This window comes from Eurosta solidaginis, chromosome X, assembly GCF_040869045.1.
Source record: "Eurosta solidaginis isolate ZX-2024a chromosome X, ASM4086904v1, whole genome shotgun sequence".
NCBI classification, from domain to species: Eukaryota; Metazoa; Arthropoda; class Insecta; order Diptera; family Tephritidae; genus Eurosta; species Eurosta solidaginis.
Window position 1 is genome coordinate 68,724,025 of NC_090324.1, and position 22,640 is coordinate 68,746,664.

Sequence of the window (22,640 nt, forward strand, 5' to 3'; positions counted from 1 at the left end):
GTGAGGAAGCAAGGTTTCAGTTTTTTTGTAGTCTGCGTGTAAAAACTATGACTACAAATCACGTATTTCAAAAATATATGACGTAAACGTAACTATTTGATGAAGTTTGATGAATTTTGAAGCCGTAAAGAAGGGGCAAAAATGACAGTTTATATTAAGTATATAATAAATATACCACCGATTTCTATGATTTTTTCAGACAACAATATATGCTATATACGTAAGCATTTGGTGAAATTTTAAGTTTCTAGCTGTTAAAATGGGGCCGAAATCGCAAAAAAAATATATATATACTATATATACCATCATATATATATTATATATATCACCGATCTCCATGATTTTTTGAAACAACAATATATACTATATACGTAAGCAATTGGTGAAATTTGTAGCTTATAGCTGTTAGAATGGCGTAGAAATTGCGAAAAGTTTCTTATCTGAACAATCGGTTGTATGAGATATATACTATATATACAACCGATCGCTATGATTTTTTCACACGACAATATATGCTATATATGTAACCATTCGGTAAAAGTTGAAGCTTCTAGCTGTTAAAATGGGGCTAAAATTGCGAAAATATATATATATATACTATATATACAACCATATTTATACTATGTATACCACCGATCTTTATGATTTTTTCAGACAACAATATATGCTATATGCGTAATTATTCGATGAAATTTTAAGCCTCTATCTCTTAAAATAGGGCAGTAATTACGAAAAGTTTCTTATCTGAACAATCGGGAGTGGGGGATATATACTATATATTCGACCGATCTCATCAATTTTTTCAGGCAACAATATGTGCAATATACGAAATTATATGGTGAAGTTTGAAGCTTCAATCTGTTAAATTGAGTAAGATATGACAAAAATCCTCTTTTCCTGAAAAATCGGTTGTATGGAGGATGTATGCTATAGTGGTCCGATCCGGCTGGTTTCGACAAATGTCTAATCGGACACGCAAATTCACCCACTCACAAAATTTTATCAAGATATCTCAAAAATTGAGTGACTAGTTTGCATACAAACAGACAGACGGACATGGCTAAATCAACTCAGTACTTCATCCTTATTATTTCGGTATACTTAATGGTGGGTCTATCTATTTTCCTTTAAGGAATTACAATTTTGGGTTTCGTGACGATATTAATATACCATTTCATTTTCATGAAAAGTATAAAAACAGGTAGGTACTTTGTGTGAGGATGCAAAGTTTCAGGTTTTTGTGGTCTGCGTGTTAAAACTATGACTACGAATCACGTATTTCAACAATATATGACGTAAACGTAACTATTTGATGAAATTTGATGAATTTTGAAGCTTCTAGCCGTAAAAAAGGGGCAACAATTATAGTTTATATGGGTTATATAATATATATACCACCGATCTCTATGATTTTTTTAGACAACAATATTTACGTAAGCATTTTGTGAAATTTTAAGCTTCTAGCTGTTAAAATGGGGCAGAAATTGCGCAAAGTTTCTTATCTGAACAATCGGTTGTATGAGATATATGCTATATATATCACCGATCTCAATGATTTTTTCAGACAACAATATATGCTATACACGTAAGCATTTGGTGAAATTTGAAGCTTCTAGCTGTTAAAATGGGAAAAAAATTGCGCAATGTTTCTTATCTGAACAATCGGTTGTATGAGATATATTCTATATATACCACCGGTCTCTATGATTTTTTCAGATAACAATATATGCTATACACGTAAGCATTTGGTGAAATTTGAACATATCTAAACGATTTTTAAGATAAATATAAAATAAACAAGTAAGAACGGGAGTGTCTTTGGCTGTGCCGAAGACTTCATACCTTTCATGAATGGGGCTGAACAATAATCTTATCCCGTTCGTAATCTCCGAATAATCGGATGTATAAGATAAGAAATATATAGTGAACAGATATACATACCTAAACGATTTTTAAGATAAATATAAAATAAAAAACAGGTAGTTAATCTGTGTGAGGATGCAAGGTTTCAGTTTTTTTGTGGTCTGCGTGTAAAATCTATGACTAAAAATGACGTATTTCAACAATATATGACGTAAACGTAACAACTTGATGAATTTTGAAGCTTCTAGCCGTAAAAAAGGGGCAACAATTATAGTTTATATGGATTATATAATATATATACCACCGATCTCTATGATTTTTTCAGACAACAATATTTGCTATATACGTAAGCATTTTGTGAAATTTGAAGCTTCTAGCTGTTAAAATGGGGCAGAAATTGCGCAAAGTTTCTTATCGGAACAATAGGTTGTATGAGATATATGCTATATATACCACCGATCTCAATGATTTTTTCAGACAACAATATATGCTATACACGTAAGCATTTGGTGAAATTTGAAGCTTCTAGCTGTTAAAATGGGGCAGAAATTGCGCAAAGTTTCTTATCTGAACAATCGGTTGTATGAGATATATATATGGGGCCGAAATCGCAAAAAAAAAATATATATATACTATATATACCATCATATATACCATATATATTATATATATCACCGATCTCTATGATTTTTTGACACAACAATATATACTATATACGTAAGCAATCGGTGAAATTTGTAGCTTATAGCTGTTAGAACGTAGAAATTGCGAAAAGTTTCTTATCTGAACAATCGGTTGTATGAGATATATACTATATATACAACCGATCGCTATGATTTTTTCACACAACAATATATGCTATGTATGTAACCATTCGGTAAAATTTGAAGCTTCTAGCTGTTAAAATGGGGCTAAAATTGCGAAAATATATATATATATCTATACTATATTTACAACCATATATATAATATATATACCACCGATCTTTATGATTTTTTCAGACAACAATATATGCTATATGCGTAAGCATTCGTTGAAATTTGAAGCCTCTATCTCTTAAAAAAGGGCAGTAATTACGAAAAGTTTCTTATCTGAACAATCAGTTGTGGGGGATAATACTATATATACGACCGATCTCATCAATTCTTTCAGGCAACAATATGTGCAATATACGAAATTATATGGTGAACTTTGAAGCTTCAATCTGTTAAATTGAGTAAGATATGACAAAAATCCTCTTTTCCTGAAAAATCGGTTGTATGGAGGATATATGCTATAGTGGTCCGATCCGGCTGGTTCCGACAAATGTCTAATCGGACACGCAAATACACCCACTCACAAAATTTTATCAAGATATCTCAAAAATTTAGTGACTAGTTTGCATACAAACAGACAGACGGACATGGCTAAATCAACTCAGCTCTTCATCCTGATTATTTCGGTATATTTAATGGTGGGTCTATCTATTTTCATTTAAGGACTTGCATTTTTTGGTTTCGTGACGAAATTAATATACCATTTCATTTTCATGTAAGGTATAAAAATAGGTAGGTACTTTGTGTGAGGATGCAAAGCTTCACGTTTTTTGTGGTATGCATGTAAAAACTATGACTACGAATCACGTATTTCAAAAATATATGACGTAAACGAAACTATTTGATGAAATTTGAAGCTTCTAGCCGTAAAAAAGGGGAAAAAATGACAGTTTATATGAAGTATATAATATATATACCACCGATGATTTTTTCAGACAACAATATATGCTATATACGTAAGCTTTTGGTGAAATTTGAAGCTCCTAGCTGTTAAAACGGGTAGAAATTGCGCAAAGTTTCTTATCTAAACAATCGGTTGTATGAGATATATACTATGTATACCACCGATCTCAATGATTTTATAAGATATCAATATATGCTATACGCGTAAGCCTTTGGTGAAATTTGAAGCTTCTAGCTGTTAAAATGGGGCCAAAATCGCAAAAAAAAAAAATATATATATATATACTATATATACCATCATATATATATTATATACATATATCACCGATCTCTATGATTTTTTGACACAACAATATATACTATATACGTAAGCAATCGGTGAAATTTGAAGCTTATAGCTGTTAAAATGGGGTAGAAATTGCGAAAAGTTTCTTATCTGAAAAATCGGTTGTATGAGATATATACTATATATACAACCGATCTCTATGATTTTTTTAGACAACAATATATGCTATATATGTAAGCATTCCGTGAAATTTGAAGCTTCTAGCTGTTAAAATGGGGCTAAAATTGCGAAAATATATATATATATACTATATATACCACCATATATATACTATATATACCACCGAACTTTATGATTTTTTCAGACAACAATATATGCTATATACGTAAGCATTCGTTGAAATTTGAAGCCTCTAGCTCTTAAAGTAGGGCAGTAATTACGAAAAGTTTCTTATCTGAACAATCGGTTTTGGGGGGGATATATATTATATATACAACCGATCTCAGGCAACAATATGTGCAATATACGAAATTATATGGTGAAGTTTGAAGCTTCAATCTGTTAAATTGAGTAAGATATGATAAAAGTCCTCTTTTTCTGAAAAATCGGTTGTATGGAGGGTATATGCTATAGTGATCCGATCCGGCCGGTTCCGGCAAATGTCTAATCGGACACCCAAATACACCCGCTCACCAAATTTTATCAAGATATCTCAAAAATTGAGGGACTAGTTTACATACAAACAGACAGACGGACAGACGGACATGGCTAAAACAACTCAGCTCTTCATCCTGATTATTTCGGTATACTTAATGGTGGGTTTATCTATTTTCCTTTAAGGACTTACAATTTTGGGTTTCGTGACGAAATTAATATACCATTTCATTTTCATGAAAGGTATAAAAAAAAAGGTAGGTACTTTGTGTGAGGATGCAAAGTTTCAGGTTTTTTGTGGTCTGCGTGTAAAAACTATGACTACGAATCACGTATTTCAACAATATATGACGTAAACGTAACTATTTGATGAAATTTGATGAATTTTGAAGCTTCTAGCCGTAAAAAAGGGGCAAAAATTACAGTTTATATGGGGTATATTATATATATACCACCGATCTCAATGATTTTTTCAGACATCAATATATGCTATACACGTAAGCATTTGGTGAAATTTGAAGCTTCTAGCTGTTAAAATGGGGCCGAAATAACAAAAAAAAAATATATATACTATATATATATACTATATATACCATCATATATATATTATATATATCACCGATCTCTATGACTTTTTGACACAACAATATATAGTATATACGTAAGCAATCGGTGAAATTTGAAGCTTATAGCTGTTAAAATGGGGTAGAAATTGCGAAAACTTTCTTATCTGAAGAATCGGTTGTATGAGATATATACTATATATACAACCGATCTCTATGACCTTTTCGCGGTCTTGACTCTTTCTTCTATTTTGCAACGTTCACGAGCCAGCAGCTAGCCCCAGGTGAGTAATATAAACCAACCATTTCCCACATTTTCCATTTTTTACTAACTGCGATTTTCATTGTAATTAATATTTGCAAATTAATAATTTTCATAAATGTGAATTTTCCAAGTGTACAGTGAATTGTCGATTTAATTGATATATATAGCTTTTCCGCATCATAATTGCGCTCATCCGTGCGCATTTGAATTAATAAAATTATAATTGTACGCTTTGAATTGCTAAGTGTAAATTTCTTATATCTTAACTACTTGCACTTGCAGTAAGATTGCAAGTAATCACTTTGATAAATTTGAATGTGTCAAGTGCATTTTGTATTTCCATTAATTTCGTTCTGCACTACTGCATATTAAATCGGAATTGCTATTTATATTGTGAAATAATTAGCTTTCCTGATGAACAGGAAGTTTGTGAGAGTTGCATTTTTATAAACACATATTGTAGCTCGTCGCTAATTCCTTTCTTTATATTTTATAAATAAATTGTGATTACTCGGTATTAATTCTTCTTTTTCGGCGGCCACCGTGGTGTGATGGTAGCGCGCTCCGCCAATCACACCGTATGCCCTGGGTTCGCACCCCGGGCAAAGCAACATTAAAATTTTAGAAATAAGGTTTTTCAATTAGAAGAAAATTTTTCTAAGCGGGGTCGCCCCTCGGCAGTGTTTGGCAAGCACTCCGGGTGTATTTTTGCCATGAAAAGCTCTCAGTGAAATCTCGTCTGCCTTGCAGATGCCGTTCGGAGTCAGCATAAAACATGTAGGTCCCGTCCGGCCAATTTGTAGGGAAAATCAAGAGGAGCACGACGCAAATTGGAAGAGAAGCTCGGCCTTAGATCTCTTCGGAGGTTATCACGGCTTACATATGTTTATTTTTTTTTTAATTCTTCTCTTTTTATTTCTTTTATTTGCGTACGATCGCGACCTACGACACGGGTTCCATATTCCCCCCGCAACATTTGGTCCATTCGTGCGGAGAAAATTTAAGTTGGAGAAAACAGCAACTCTTTTAAAAATGTTTGCCAATTTTCATCCTTGGATATATTAAACAAAATTTAAGGAGGTTATTATCAACATATACAAAAACCAGCGAAGAAACAACGAGCGAGCAAAGTATACCAACTCATCAGCACACATATACATACAGTCCATTAGGATCACAATACTATATCACCCCCATTAGCATCACATCTTACAGTCATACACATCATATCATCATCATAACATCACATTCATCTTCCACAGTCCATTATTATCGCATACAGTCCATTTAGCACATCATCGTAACTTTGCTATCACTCATACAGTCCATTCGCATCACATCGAAAACACATTATCATCACTTCACATCAACACATCGATCAACTAAAAACACAAGGTACGTGGTTGCTTGGTTGCACAAACATTTTTTTTTCCTATTTACGTGATTTTAGGTACGGAAAGTGCATTCCGTGATAGTCACAAGAAAGGCAAAGCAAGTGAAATGGTTAGATTTCGTGTGTTTAAACACACCAATCGCCTTTTGACGATCGGGTAACTCCCCCCACCAGTGGTAAGGGTTATTCGAAACCGCTAAAGGCAGACAGTCAGTGAATTTTTTTTAGTTTTTTTCACATTCATCACTGCGTATTCAACGCGTCGTGCCCGACATCCAATGGCACAAGCCTAAACGATGTTCTACACACAGGCCCAGTACTTCAAGCCGATTTAACGATACTACTCCTCCGATGGAGATTTTTTAAGTACGTTTTTAACAGCGACATTGAGAAGATGTACAGGCAAATCTGGGTAAAGGAAAATCAAACTCAATACCAACGAATAGTTTTTCGCCTCAGAGCAGAGGACCCTGTCAGCGTGTATGAGCTGAACACGGTAACCTTTGGGGTCAACTGTGCCCCTACCTAGCGATCAGAACCCTACATCAACTTGCAGATGACGTCGAAGCATCGCTGGCAATCGCGGCGCACATCTTGCGAAACAGTATGTACGTCGATGACGTCCTTGCAGGGGGGCATAGCATCGAGGCAGCAATCACTGCTCGCGATGAAATCACAGCTGCATTAAAGTCAGCAGGATTCCCTCTGCGAAAATGGACCTCTAATTGTAGTAGAATACTACAGAGAATACCGAAACCTCACAGGCTTACGGAAGACTTTCTGGAGTTCGAGGACGCGAGCATGGTAAAACCCTAGGCATCCGTTGGAACCCGCATTCCGACTACTTTTACCAATCGAAAACCATGACATCTTGACAAAGAGAGCGATCCTATCTGCTATCGCCAAGCTCTTCGGCCCTTTAGGCTGGCTCGCCCCAGTTATCATCGTAGCCAAGATATTAATGCAGATCATTTGGCTGGAGGGGACGGATTGGGATGAACAGGTATCCTCACTCACTTCAGATCGGTGGAAAACCTTTATGCAGGAGTACCCCGCCATTAACCAGATTCGTATACCTCGGTGGGTGCACTTCACCCCAACCAACGATATAGAAACTCACGGCTTCTGTGACGCGTCCGAAAAGGCCTACGCGGCTACGGTTTACGCGCGAGCTAAGATCAACGATAGGATCTGCGTTAGTCTACTTATGGCAAAAACAAGGGTGGCACCAGTGAAAACAATTTCATTACCACGATTGGAGTTATGCGGTGCCGTCTTGCTGGCTGAGACTTTGGAAGCTGTGATGGAGAACCTGAACTTAGGCACATTTAACATTCACATATGGACAGATTCGACCATCGTCCTAGCATGGATTCGAAAACCCCCTTGTTCCTGGTCAACATTTGTAGCTCACAGGGGACAAAAATCGTGTGGAAAAGGTAGGAACGAAAGCATGGCATCATGTTGAGTCCGCATCAAATCCAGCGGACTTAGCCAGCAGAGGACTTCCAGCCACGGACCTAGTCGAGAACTCTTTGTGGTGGCAGGGACCTTCTTGGCTGCAAGAAGGCAAAGCGAAATGGCCATCTCAAGGCGAACAGGAGTACCACACAGACATCGAAGAAAAACGAGTACAAGTGCATGCAGCAACGACCATCAACAATAGCGAGGATATTCTTGATCGGTTTTCCGATCTATCAAGAGCGTTGCGGGTAATCTCCTACATTATAAGATTCTTGAATAGAACTCATCCAAAAATTAAAACGTCCTTTAAAACAGAGTCGCGCCAGATTTCGCCTGACGAAATCAAGGTTACGACTAGCCTCCTCGTCAGGATATCCCAAACCAACCACTATGCCGAAGAAATAAGCTCTCTGATAACTAGGAAACCCATCGCGACCAAAAGCGAGATTCTCTCTCTAGACCCCTTTATCGACGAATATAATGTCCTTCGGGTGGGGGGTCGCCTCAAAGCATCTAGGGACGTACCCGTCGACGAGCGTCACCCGATAATCCTCCCTTACGCCTGCCGACTCACCCGTCTCCTAGTCCTGTTTGTCCACACCATTTCCATACATGGCGGAAACCAACTAATGCTGCGGCTCCTACGCACGCAGTATTGGATACCTCGGATCAAAAACATGATCCGATCCATCATTACCAACTGCAAGGCCTGTACGCTATTCCGCAAACGTTCCCCGACGCAACTCATGGGAATTCTTCCTGCGGAACATACTACCTTTTCTCGGGCATTTACCAATACCGGGGTGGATTTTGCCGGACCGTTTGATATCAAGTCTTAGAGCGGACGAGGATGCCGCATGTCTAAAGATTACGTCTGCCTATTCGTCTGCTTTGCGACTAATGCGATCCACTTACAGGCGACTAGCGACTTCAGCACCGCCGCGTTTCTCGAAGCATTTAGCCGGTTTGTCGCTAGGCGAGGATGCCCGAAAAACCTCTATTCCGACAACGGGACGAACTTTGTCGGTGCGTCGAGGGCTCTCTGCGCAGAGTTCAAGGTATTCCTCGTTGATGCGCGCGACCAAACCCTTTCTAAATACGCCCACCAAACCCTGACATGGCATTTCATACCAGCAGCTGCTCCTCATATGGGCGGGCTGTGGGAAGCGGGAGTCAAGAGTTTCAAAACTCATTTCAAAAAGATCGTATCGGATAATACATTTACTCTAGAGGAGTTTAGCACCCTTCTGTGTAGGATTGAATCCTGTCTCAACTCCCGACCCCTAAGCCCATCGTCAAATGACCCGTCCAACCTGGAGCCACTTACCCCCGGGCACTTCCTAGTCGGGGGCCATCTACTAGCGCCACCCGAGATTGACGTCAGCGAGAATCGCGCATCACTCGTCAATCGATAGGAAAAACTCAAGGCGCTACATCAAACCTTCTGCAAAGGGTGGAAAACGGAGTATCTCACTGAACTGCAGAAGCGCGTTAAGTGGAAGCATCCACAATCAGAGGGGCCTATTCGTCATTAAGGAGTATAATCTGCCCCCAACGAATGGAGACTAGGTCGGATAGCCAACCTCCACTATGGCCCCGATAACCGAGTTCGAGTCGTCGAACTGGATACGGCAAGGGGACAAACCACCAGACCAATCACGAAATTGGTCCTACTACCGCCCTCCAGTGAGAGTGAGGGAGACTTGTAACTCCCACCCGTTATAACAAACCGCGCAACCCAGCTCTCGTTCACCCCGAACGAGGCCAACAACCCGTATAACTCAGCCCTCGTTCACCCCGAACGAGGCCAACAGAACCTTACCGCAGATCCAATATCTGCCCCAGCACACAATTACCCCACCAAGGATAGGCACATACTGGTCTTTTGCTTCCAAAAATTTAAAGGTGAAGAAATAGTGTTACATGTTTTCCATGAGCACTCATTATAATATATCTCTTTGTTATTAATATTGTTTCTTTTTTGATACAGAGATACATTACCCGTGTAGGAAGGAGTATGACAACAAAGTGCTCTCAAGCCATGCGACTAATAAACTCACGTTCCATTGTTGATTTTTTAAATAATTGATAAACGAGTGCTATTCTTGAACTAAAGTCCGCGAACAATTGTAAAGCAATGACGATCTTTAATATTGTGTTTTCTTTGCTATTATTATCAACTAATAAAAACAAGTCTGTCATCACTAATATAGAACTGATTTTTCGTAAGCGAGCAAATGACTAGGAATAGTGGAATTCACATTTTTTTTTTTTTTAATTAGACATCGTTATATTTTTTAATCAATAGCTAAAACGAATTCGGTATTCAGTAAAGATACTTTATCGATATTCCTTAATCTATGATAAGCTATTGTGGCCCAGACCATGTCTACACATGCCCTAATCTACAAAAACCCACAACCGTTATTCAAGATGTTTAGAGATGTCCCAGCCCTCGGAACTCCCTTATGTTTTTAAAATCTGCTGGTCAACCTTCTGATTTACAACGGTTTTGGGCGTTTCTCTTGTATCTTTTGCTTCCATATAGGGTTGAAGCCGCAAACTGTATCGGCATCACTAGAACTTCTGCGGAATTACCGTCTATCGGAAGGAAAATTTGTATAGAAATACGAGTTATTAATTTACCGATGAGGAGTTAAAATGGAAGTGAAGACAATATTGTTATATGTAAAAGAAGTTCGTTGACGTCATTATTTTTGAAGCCATCTGTTTTAAATTTAACGATGGTAGCGACGTTGAAACCTAGTGAAAAGCACAATCGGATTTGCAAGCGAAAAATCGTTGGTTCAAATCCCGCATCGTTAAAAGCTAATGAGTTCCCACCTATTTGCCCCATACTTCAAGTTATTCGAATATAACTCACCTAATTGTACTATTTACTATCGACTGCCGGCGAATTTAGAACGGCACGCATACGATCAGCCAACGAGCCATCTGGGTGGCCTTGATTGCAGGTTGCGCTTGTTGGTGTCGCGCGGAAATGGTAGAAAGGCTGACCATTACATTCAAACCATTTTTAACAGATTCCAGTGCATTTTGTAACATTCCCTTGTGTCTGTAAAGAGTAAAGTTTAAAATAAGATATACACGATAGGTACATTAGATCAAGATTAAGACTAAAGACTCACTGGTTTTAACCCATTCTGCACCACCTGGTAAATAAGAACGTTTATCGGCCAGGATTGTCAACGAATCAATATTTACTAATAAGATGTCACTTCTTTGCAATTTCTCAACTCGTGCACCCAATAATCGTCACAAGAGGTAGTATGAAACTTCCAATTCAATGTAAATATGAGGCAAATTACCAACGGCACCCAGCACCTGCCCAACAAGACGGTCAGCACGACATAATGTCGGATCTATTTTCGTACCGACACCAATCAAACCACTGGGCACTGCATATTGTAACTCATTTTGCTCAGCACACAATGAGACGATACGCGAAAAAAAATTGGTCTACAAGTAATATTGCCTTCACTATCCTTTGTGACCACACCAGGGCGCACTGCAATTTCTTGTCCAACCTTGAGAACACCTCATAAAATGGAACCCCCTGCTACGCCACCTTTTAAATCGTTCACCTCACATCCGGGCTTGTTTACGTCGAATTAACGTATAACGATTAATGGAGGCGCTTTGAAACACGTTGTGGCACCGGAATCCTTTTTGTAATATATTCACACAATACATCGATATTGTATTTTAGCTGAGCTGAAATTGGTATAATTGGTGCCCCTTCAGCTACCGTGACCTGCACAAATTTTGTTATTTCTTCGTATTGCTCTTTAGCTTGGCCGAGCTTGATAGTGATGTTTCTTTCCACTTCATTTTTAAAGCGTACATATCCAATCGTACCAATATTGGTTGTGGCCTGACGCGAAATGACCTCTGGCGATAATGGGGTCAAATTTTCGATATCCAAGTTATTCAGATCTTGCTTTTGCAAGTTTGTATTAACACCTATTTGGGTTTCTCTCGTCGACATTTTTATTGGTATTGTACTCGTAATCCACAATTATTAATAAATTTGATTTAGGCTCGTAAACGCTCGAAATTTATTTCACTTGGAAAGAAATATGCCAACTTATTTTTCTCTTTCTGCATATAAATTGGTGGTGTTTCGCCACTAGCTGCCGCACGCATATGTCGCATAAATTGCAGTTTTTTTATGTTCTGCGTTACTAAGATGTGTTGAATTACCAGTTGCCTTTACGCGACCAAGGTTTTCTTGAGATGGTTCGGTAAGCCGCATAAGTCCGTACCCAATACCACCTGCCGAAACCAAATGGTTTTTCTTGTGTTTGTTCTGCAGCCCAAATGGCAGAATCTATTTCATGTTGCTTGCTGCCGCCCAAGAATTCGCCCACTTTATAGAAGTAGTTCAATGGAAATGCAGAATATCTTATTCAAACTTACTTAATGTCAATGCATAGTTCTTAATTTAAATAAATAATTTAAATCATAGTTTATGCTTTACTTAAATTATGGAACTTTGCGCCCATTGTGATACCTCAGTTGGCAGCGTTTGATATTTATGTATTGCATCATTTATTTGTCCGTAAGTTAGCGCTAGACGATGCATTTCGAAATCTTTTAGTACTTTACCAACTACGCTAGAAATCGGTTGTATTACTACCATGTGACGCAAACTTTCGGACGCCTTCAGCGAGACAGCACGTTCAATACCTTGCATAGTGGGTGAGACCTTTGCAAACTTAGCAAATCTTGCAAACACAATTTCAAAATTGAGAGGGTCACGATCATAAATTTCGGAATGGTGTTTTATAGCAATAATAATACATGTTTCGAGTAAGGACAAGCCACAGAGTAGCTCAGCTCTTGAATCAATTGTGTAGGAAGCAACCACTGTCCACAATCCACAACACCACAATCTGCTCTGATGTGATATGTGGCTGCGTATCCGGATCCAACTGAGCCACTAAGCGAAATAAGAAAATTTTTAAAAATGATTCGCTCTTGTCCATTTCGTATAAAGTACGCAAAGAGGAAACAGCTACCGAATCGTCATCATCAATTAAACCGGCTATGTGATTATTCCATGAGTCGACATATTTTCTATTAAAATTATATTTGGATGGATTAAAATGTTGGCGGTGAATTGTTACCTCAGTCGAATTAAACATTTTTAAATGAGATGCACGCTCCGCTATTTGCTTCAACTTTTTTTCATGTGGTAAGCTTAATAACAATTCGAAAAGATCCAAGATTTGTCTATGAGAAAATCTAGATTTGACACGTTTTACCAGTAGCTCAATAACATCTAGGCGGCAAGTTGCTCCTATTACACATATTGGCGCTTGTGCTGATTGTGACACGTCGAACAAATTGTATAGCAATGTTTGATTGTGGTGCGCACAAAAGAGATCAAACTCTTCCAATATGAATATAACGCTTTTTGAGCGTTTATCTCCCGATTTTAAACATGCCAAAAGAAAAGCTAAATTTTCAGCGAACGAACCAAAATCTGTACCATTTGCAGCATTTTCTAATTGCATTTGTACAGTAATTGATTTCGATGCCAACTTATCGTCTGTATGCAGGTTGCCATTCAAGTGCACCAGAATTGTATTTTGTTGAAAATCGGACAAAGCCACAAGGCCAGCAAGCACTGCATTTATTAGTGTAGTCTTTCCAGAACCTCGCGGCTCAATTATTAACAACGAATTTGATTCCCCCAACTCTGCAGTGCGTTGTAGTAGTGGCATGGCGAATTCATACCATTTGGTATTTACCATCCTCTAGAAATCGATTTTTTCACTCAGGTGGTGCTAGCAAACCACCCAAGTTGTAGCAGGGTACCTGAAAATAAAGAATAAATAAAAAGAAAAAGAGATTGAATAATTTTTGCAAAATTATAAAACGGGAACGATACTAGTATACTTACCCAGCACAAGTTTTCTTCATAGTGAAAATTCATTCAAAATGTCTCTATACTCATTTCCATGAATGAATGACATTTTGAATGAACGAATCAAGGTTGCCACTCGATGACATTTCCTTTTGTCTTTTCTTACGCCCTAAACACATTTCGCGCGACCCCATGGGATCACAAGTGGGATCCGCGGGATCCAACAAACCCGAGTATCAGTACCCAAACAACTTTACCTTTTTCCCGACAAATGAAAATTTTGTTTTAGTTTGACAATTTGGTGCACAAAAACCCAATCGAAATCAACTTCCTTGTGAGAAAAAAAAGGGTGAGCCACTCGAGACCGAAATAATTTTCGCGGTTTATTCGCATTGTTCTCCTTGTTAAAAAGGTTAGTGCAAAATTAAAAATGTAAAACATAAACAAAAACATGTTACACTCAATAGTGTTCTCGCTTTCATGATAGAAATTGTTTGTGTGTATTGAAGTCCGATAAAGTTTCGTCAGTCCTTTCAGCTTGAAATCCAAGCAAGAATAAAGTAGTGTCATATATGCTTTGGATACTACAATCAAGGGAGAAATTAAACTTTTTAGAAAAGACTATACATTTTATGTCGCGTCACTCAGACGCGAACTGTCCCTAAATAATTGCATGACATGACCATTATGTCTCATTACGCTGCCAAATTGGCAGCACCGCACAGCTGTCTCACTCCAATGAGTGGAAAAGTTATCAGCTGACAGCTCCACAAATTGCCACACTCGATAATGTAGGCTATTCCCGCCAGGGTTGTGTTGAAATCAACAAACACACCACAATTTGTGATTCTCACAACATGGCCCAAATTAACACAAAGAGTGTTCCCAGCCAGCGAATAAACGCCTCTTTGCATCCGTCGCACATTTTATCTGCACGACGTCGCTTAAGGGACAATCTCATCCACCAGCTCTCGTCATTCCACGTCATTTGACTAGTCATTTTGGGGTCATAGGTTACATTCATAGCCACATTTGCACGGGCGCGGGTAAGTTTTACCGTGATATACAGTATATTATCGCGTATTGCCTGCCTTACGCAAACACCAAAAAATATAGTTTGTCCTAAATCTATATTTAATAATTCTTAATTTTACTATTGGTGGCTTTCAATATCAGAATTTTCATTCTGAGGGAACTATTTTCAAACCTAAAGATAATTTTAGGCGTATGTCAATCAAAGTTTACTAAACCTAACAGTGGGTTCAACCACTACACGTCATTATATCGGCAGAATAACTTAACCAGATTATTTATCCCGAATAAACCCTTTATCCCGAGTACGCCAACCACAAGCTCAGCCAATTAAGCTCCATTTCTCTGCCCATACGCCACCCAACCCCCTTAGAATGCAAAACAAAGAATGACGGGTTTCTCGGTCAAACGCAACAAGACGGAGCAACGCGTTGACTCCTTCACCGTCTCCTGCCGGTTTTGCCAGAAGTATCATGGCATACGACTATGCCCGCTGTACAGGGGAATGTCGGCAGAAGAACGCCTCCGGGCCGTCCTTATACACCGGCACTGCCCCAATTGCCTATCGCCGTTCCATCGGTTAGAGATATGCCCTAGCAGCGACCGTTGTCACCGTTGCCGTGAACCACACCACACTACGCTTCACATGGAGGACGAGCAAGCACGGCCACACCCGATCCCTTGCGAAGAGCGCGACGACGACGAAAGCGCCGACGAGGTGCTATCGATCAACTTCACCGAGGACACACGATCATGGCCCCAACAGGTCGAATAGGAGGAGAAGGAGATGGAAGATGGCCTTAGCCATCGCCCCAATGGCCAGTGGAGAAGCACAATCCTTCCGACCACTGCTTCAGCATGACAAGCAGAAGGCAATCCAGGACCAGACAAGCAATCAGAGACACATGGAACACGGCGATGGCGCGGAGACACGTCCTTTCCGCCCATCGCACCGCAATGCCAGTGGGCGCCGGGGCGGCGCGGAACCGCGTCCGTTCCGCTCGACCAGACGCTCCACTGGCAGAGCGGCCCCGTGTCAACCATGCAAAGAGGGTACCACCCACTGTCGTTCCACATCAGGCGCACCCCACCGGCTTCAGGACAGGGCGCTTACGGGAAACCCACGACGCGATGACGATCACCCGAGCAATTATTGCTATCGCTCCTACAGCGATCATACGAATAGAGGCAGGGGGCGCCTCCATCTGGTGCGCGCACTCATTGATCCCTGCGCGCCGACGTCCGTGATAGATGCGCATCTGGCCAACGACATCCAACTCGAACGGCTTAATACGGCCAGAACTACGAAGTGCACACTAGTGTTGCGCGGGAAATATGGGGTAACAAATCGCATCACGACTCAGGCAACGGTCTCAACCCAACCGCGACGATTGACTCCTCGTTCGCCGCACCATTCCAGTTTATGAGACTCGCAGACCCGACGTTCTATCGCTCTGCGCCGGTTCTCTTAACACTCGGGGCCGACGTGTACGCCACCATTATGGTTAGAGAGAGAAAAAAAAGTACATCCAATAAACCAGGTGCATTAAAAACAAAGCAACACCACGTTCATGACCATTAACGTTTTTCTCTTTCATCATAAGTTCAGCGAGGCTGCATTACTGCGAGCACGGATGTCCGCCGGAGATCGTACTTACGATACAACCATACCTACATATCATATTTTTAATTTACTAGTTTATCCTGCCTTGGGAAGGTTGCTGGCGCACTCATCGCGTCAACTTGTTCTCCGTAAGTGGCCGGCATGTTTAGGCCACCAGCCTAAATATTTCGAACAACCCTAACGCGCATTGGTTATTTTATTATTAATACCGGTAGCGGCTAACACCAGCCGAGAGCTAATTTTGAAGGGGAAAAACTCAACGAAAGTTAGCTACCGGCAGGTGCTGCGGAACCTTTCGCGGTCTTGACTCTTTCTTCTATTTTGGAACGTTCACGAGCCAGTAGCTAGCCACAGGTGAGTAATATAAACCAACCATTTTCCACATTTTCCATTTTTTACTACGCGTTGGCGATGGCGAGTACCGAAGAAGATTTAATGATGAGCTGTACGAGCTATGCGCAGACATCAACATAGTCCAGCGAATTAAAACGCAGCGGCTGCGCTGGCTAGGCCATGTTATGCGAATGAAAGATGATGCTCCGGCCAAGAAAGTTTTTCTATCGGAACCCGCCTATGGAAGCAGAGGTAGAGGGCGGCCCCCACTCCGTTGGAAGGACCAGGTGGAAAACGATTTAAACTCCCTTGGTGTGACCAATTGGCGCCGGTTGGCGGAGCGAAGGAGCGACTGGCGCGCCTTGTTGGACGGCCATAACCGTTTAGACGGTTAAGCGCCAATTAAGTAAGTAAGTAAGATTTTCATTGTAATTAATATTTGCAAATTAATAATTTTCATAAATGTGAATTTTCCAAGTGCATAGTGAATTGTCGATTTAATTGATATATATAGCTTTTCCGCATCATAATTGCGCTTATCCTTGCGCATTTGAATTAATAAAATTATAATTGTACGCTTTGAATTGCCAAGTGTAAATTTCTTATATTTGAAGTACTTGCACTTGCAGTAAGATTGCATATAATCACTTTGATAAATTTGAATGTGTCAAGTGCATTTTGTATTTCCATTAATTTCGTTCTGCACAACTGCATATTAAATCGGAATTGCTATTTATATTGTGAAATAATTAGCTTTCCTGATGAACAAGAAGTTTGTCAGAGTTGCATTTTTATGAACACATAATGTAGCTCGTCGCTAATTCCTTTCTTTATATTTTATAAATAAATTGTGATTACTCGGTATTAATTCTTCTTTTTTTATTTCTTTTATTTGCGTGCGATCGCGCCCTACAACACGGGTGCCACATTCCCCCGCAACAATATATATATATATATACTATATATACCACCATATATATACTATATATACCACCGATCTTTATGACTTTTTCAGACAACAAAATATGCTATTTACGAAAGCATTCGTTGAAATTTGAAGCCTCTAGCTCTTAAAATAGGTCAGTAATTACGAAAAGTTTCTTATCTGAACAATCTATTGTGGAGGATATATTCTATATATACGACCGATCTCATCAATTTTTTCAGGCAACAAATTGTACAATATACGAAATTATATGGTGAAGTTTGAAGCTTCAATCTGATAAATTGAGTAAAATATGACAAAAATCGTCTTTTTCTAAAAATCGGTTGTATGGAGGATATATGCTATAGTGGTCCGATACGGCCGGTTCCAACAAATGTCTAATCGGACACCCAAATACACCCGCTCACAAAATTTTATCAAGATATCTCAAAAATTGAGGGCCTAGTTTGCATACAAACAGACAGACGAACAGACGGACAGGCGGACATGTCTAAATCAACTCAGCTCTTCATCCTGATTATTTCGGCATACTTAATGGTGGGTCTATCTATTTTCCTTTAGGGACTTACAATTTTGGGTTTGGTGAAGAAATTAATATACCATTTCATTTTCATGAAAGGTATAAAAACAGGTAGGTACTTTGTGTGAGGATGCAAAGTTTCAGGTTTTTTGTGGTCTGCATGTAAAAACTATGACTACGAATCACATATTTCAAAAATATATGACGTAAACGTAACTATTTGATGAAATTTGATGAATTTTGAAGCTTCTAGCCGTAAAAAGGGGCAAAAATGACAGTTTATATGAAGTATATAATATATATACCACCGATCTCTATGATTTTTTCAGACAACAATATATGCTATATACGTAAGCATTTGGTGAAATTGAAGCTTCTAGCTGTTAAAACGGGGCAGAAATTGCGCAAAGTTTCTTCTTTGATCTCTCTGTTGTATGAGATATATGCTATGTATACCACCGATCTCAATGATTTTTTCAGACATCAATATATGCTATACACGTAAGCATTTGGTAAATTTTGAAGCTTCTAGCTGTTAAAATGGGGCCGAAATCGCAAAAAAAATATATATATGCTATATATATATATATATATATACCATCATATATATCACCGATCTCTGTGATTTTTTGACACAACAATACATACTATATACGAAAGCATTCGTTGAAATTTTAAGCCTCTAGCTCTTAAAATAGGACAGAACAATCGGTTGTGTGGGATATATACTATATATACGACCGATCTCATCAATTTTTTCAGGAACAATATGTGCAATATACGAAATTATATGGTGAAGTTTGAAGCTTCAATCTGTTAAATTTAGTAAAATATGACAAAAATCCTCTTTTTCTGAAAATTGGTTGTATGGACGATATATGCTATAGTGGTCCGATCCGGCCGGTTCCGACAAATGTCTAATCGGACACCCAAATACACCCGCTCACGAAATTTTATCAAGATACCTCAAAAATTGAGGGACTAGTTTGCATACAAACAGACAGACGAGCAAACGGACAGACGGACATGGCTAAATCAACTCAGCTCTTCATCCTGATTATTTCGGTATACTTAATGGTGGGTCTATCTATTTTCCTTTAAGGACTTACAATTTTGGGTTTCGTGACGAAATTAATATACCATTTCATTTTGATGTAAGGTATAAAAATAGGTTGGTATTTTGTGTGAGGATGCAAAGCTTCACTTTTTTTGTGGTCTGCATGTAAAAACTATGACTACGAATCACGTATTTCAAAAATATATGACGTAAAAGAAACTATTTGATGAAATTTGAAGCTTCTAGCCGTAAAAAAGGGGCAAAAATGACAGTTTATATGAAGTATATAATATATATACCACCGATCTCTATGATTTTTTCAGACAACAATATATGCTATATACGTAAGCATTCGTTGAAATTTGAAGCCTCTAGCTCTTAAAGTAGGGCAGTAATTACGAAAAGTTTCTTAACTGAACAGTCGGTTGTGGGGGATATATACTATATATACGACGGATCTCATCAATTTTTTCAGGCAACAATATGTGCAATATACGAAATTATATGGTGAAGTTTGAAGCTTCAATCTGTTAAATTGAGTAAGCTATGATAAAAGCCCTCTTTTTCTGAAAAATCGGTTGTATGGAGGATATATGCTATAGTGATCCGATCCGGCCGGTTCCGGCAAATGTCTAATCGGACACCCAAATACACCCGCTCACCAAATTTTATCAAGATATCTCAAAAATTGAGGAACTAGTTTGCATAAAAACAGACAGACGGACATGGCTAAAACAACTCAGCTCTTCATCCTGATTATTTCGGTATACTTAATGGTGGGTCTATCTATTTTCCTTTAAGGACTTACAATTTTGGGTTTCGTGACGACATTAATATACCATTTCATTTTCATGAAAGGTATAAAAATCGGTAGGTACTTTGTGTGAGGATGCAAAGTTTCAGGTTTTTGTGGTCTGCGTGTAAAAACTATAACTACGAATCACGTATTTAAACAATATATGACGTAAACGTAACTATTTGATGAAATTTGATGAATTTTGAAGCTTCTAGCCGTAAAAAAGGGACAAAAATGACAGTTTATATGGGGTATATTATATATATACCACCGATCTCTATGATTTTTTCAGACAACAATATATGCTATATACGGAAGCATTTCGTGAAATTTGAAGCTTCTAGCTGTTAAAATGGGGCAGAAATTGCACAAAGTTTCTTATCTGAACAATCGGTTGTATGAGATATATACTATATATACAACAATATATGCTATACACGTAAGCATTTGGTGAAATTTTAAGCTTCTAGCTGTTAAAATGAGGAAGAAATTGCGCAAATTTTCTTATCTGAACAATCGATTGTGGGGGATATATACTATATATACGACCGATCTCATCAATTTTTTCACGCAACAATATGTGCAATATACGAAATTATATGGTGAAGTTTGAAGATTCAATCTGTTAAATTGAGTAAGATATGACAAAAATCCTCTTTTTCTGAAAAATCGGTTATATGGAGGATATATGCTATAGTGTTCGCGTTATCGACTCAACCCGACCGGTCACAACTTATCAACAAATGTAAAATCGGTTATATTTCCTTAAAACTAGCTGTGTACAAATTAAAGAAGAGATATAAAATCAGTTAAAACTAGATGTGTAAAAACTAAAGAAACAAATGTGAAATCAGTTATCGTATATATTTCCGTAAAAACCTAGATGTGTAAAAACTAAAGGAATCAAATATGAACAAATATTAAAACTACCATAAACTAAGTATCACAGATTTTCTAAAATTTTCAAGTGTATAATTACTATAATTTAAAATCTGAATTAAATTGAATTATATAATACACCAAAAGTGCGTTTTATTGATGAAAACCTACAAATTGGGGGCTCGACCGATTGAAAACCCGAAAAAGTTAGAGCACGTTAAATGGTGCTAAAGTTATTAATGAAGAACAATTTTTAACAAAATAATAATGAAAAAAAGGTGAAAACCCACAGAAAAACGAAAAATAGTTGTAAACTGTGGTGAGGTGTACCATTTTCGTGGGTAAAAAATTTGCCTAAAGTGCTATTTTTGATCGAACTGTACAAAGAACGCCATAGAAGTTTCTATAAAGTCACATATGTAGGCTGCGCGTCGTTGATTCAGATATACATACAAGTGTACAAAATTGTGTTGCTTCGAAGTGAGCTTGGCATATAGAAGTTTCTAGAAAGTCACATAAATAGGCTGTGCGTCGTTGATACAGATATACATACAAGTGTACAAAATTGTGTTGCTGCGTAGCGAGCTTGGCATATAGAAGTTTCTAGAAAGCCACATAAGTAGGCTGTGCGTCGTTGATACATATATAAAAGCGTACCAAAATTGTGTTGTGTGTTATAAGCTTAGCACATAAAAGCGCCAGTAGCTGTACGCATATACATATGTACTCTCAATAAGAAAAACGTTAAATGTTTGAAACCAAATCAGGGTGACTTTTGTACATACATATGTACTTAGCGTATATGGTCATCCTTCACTATTCGTAAAATGAGAGGAAAATGGAATTAAATGAGTGTTGCAATATACCAATGTGTGCATGAAACAAATAGTGAGTGCAGTTGGTAGTGAACATATACTAATGTAAAAGCGTAAAAGAGACCAAGTACAAAGAGTCGGTTTGTATTTTTTTGTGCGCAAATAGTCAAATAAAGGACTGTAGGCGCATGCGCAGAAAATAAGTGTTATTCCTTTCCAATAAGAAAATACGTGTGTGTACATACGCCGAAGAGCTGTGACTTATATGTAAATTTACATATGTTGACTCTGCTTATAAGCAGAAGGAAGGTAGACGTAAATATATAAATGGTACGCAAAGAACAAGGTGCCTGAGTGCGTATAAAAGAGACAGTATAAAGCACATTTCAAATGTAAAAATTGAAAAAGAAAATCAATAAATATATACAACTTGAAAAGCATCGAGTGTAGCAGAACAAAAAGCGGCAGCAATCAGCAGAAGCAGTGATCACGGAAGGCGAAATACCCAGATGCAGAAAATAGATAATTAGATTAGAAAT

At 38.3% G+C, this 22,640-nt stretch overlaps 2 pseudogenes; both read right to left on the reverse strand.

Annotated features, from left to right (window-relative positions):
• Nucleotides 1–9,117: 9,117 nt before the first annotated feature.
• On the reverse strand, nucleotides 9,118–12,215 carry LOC137235002 (eukaryotic translation initiation factor 2 subunit 3-like; annotated as a pseudogene).
• A 492-nt stretch (nucleotides 12,216–12,707) lies between these two features.
• Nucleotides 12,708–13,986, reverse strand: LOC137235003 (origin recognition complex subunit 4 pseudogene; annotated as a pseudogene).
• Between the last annotated feature and the right edge of the window lie 8,654 nt (nucleotides 13,987–22,640).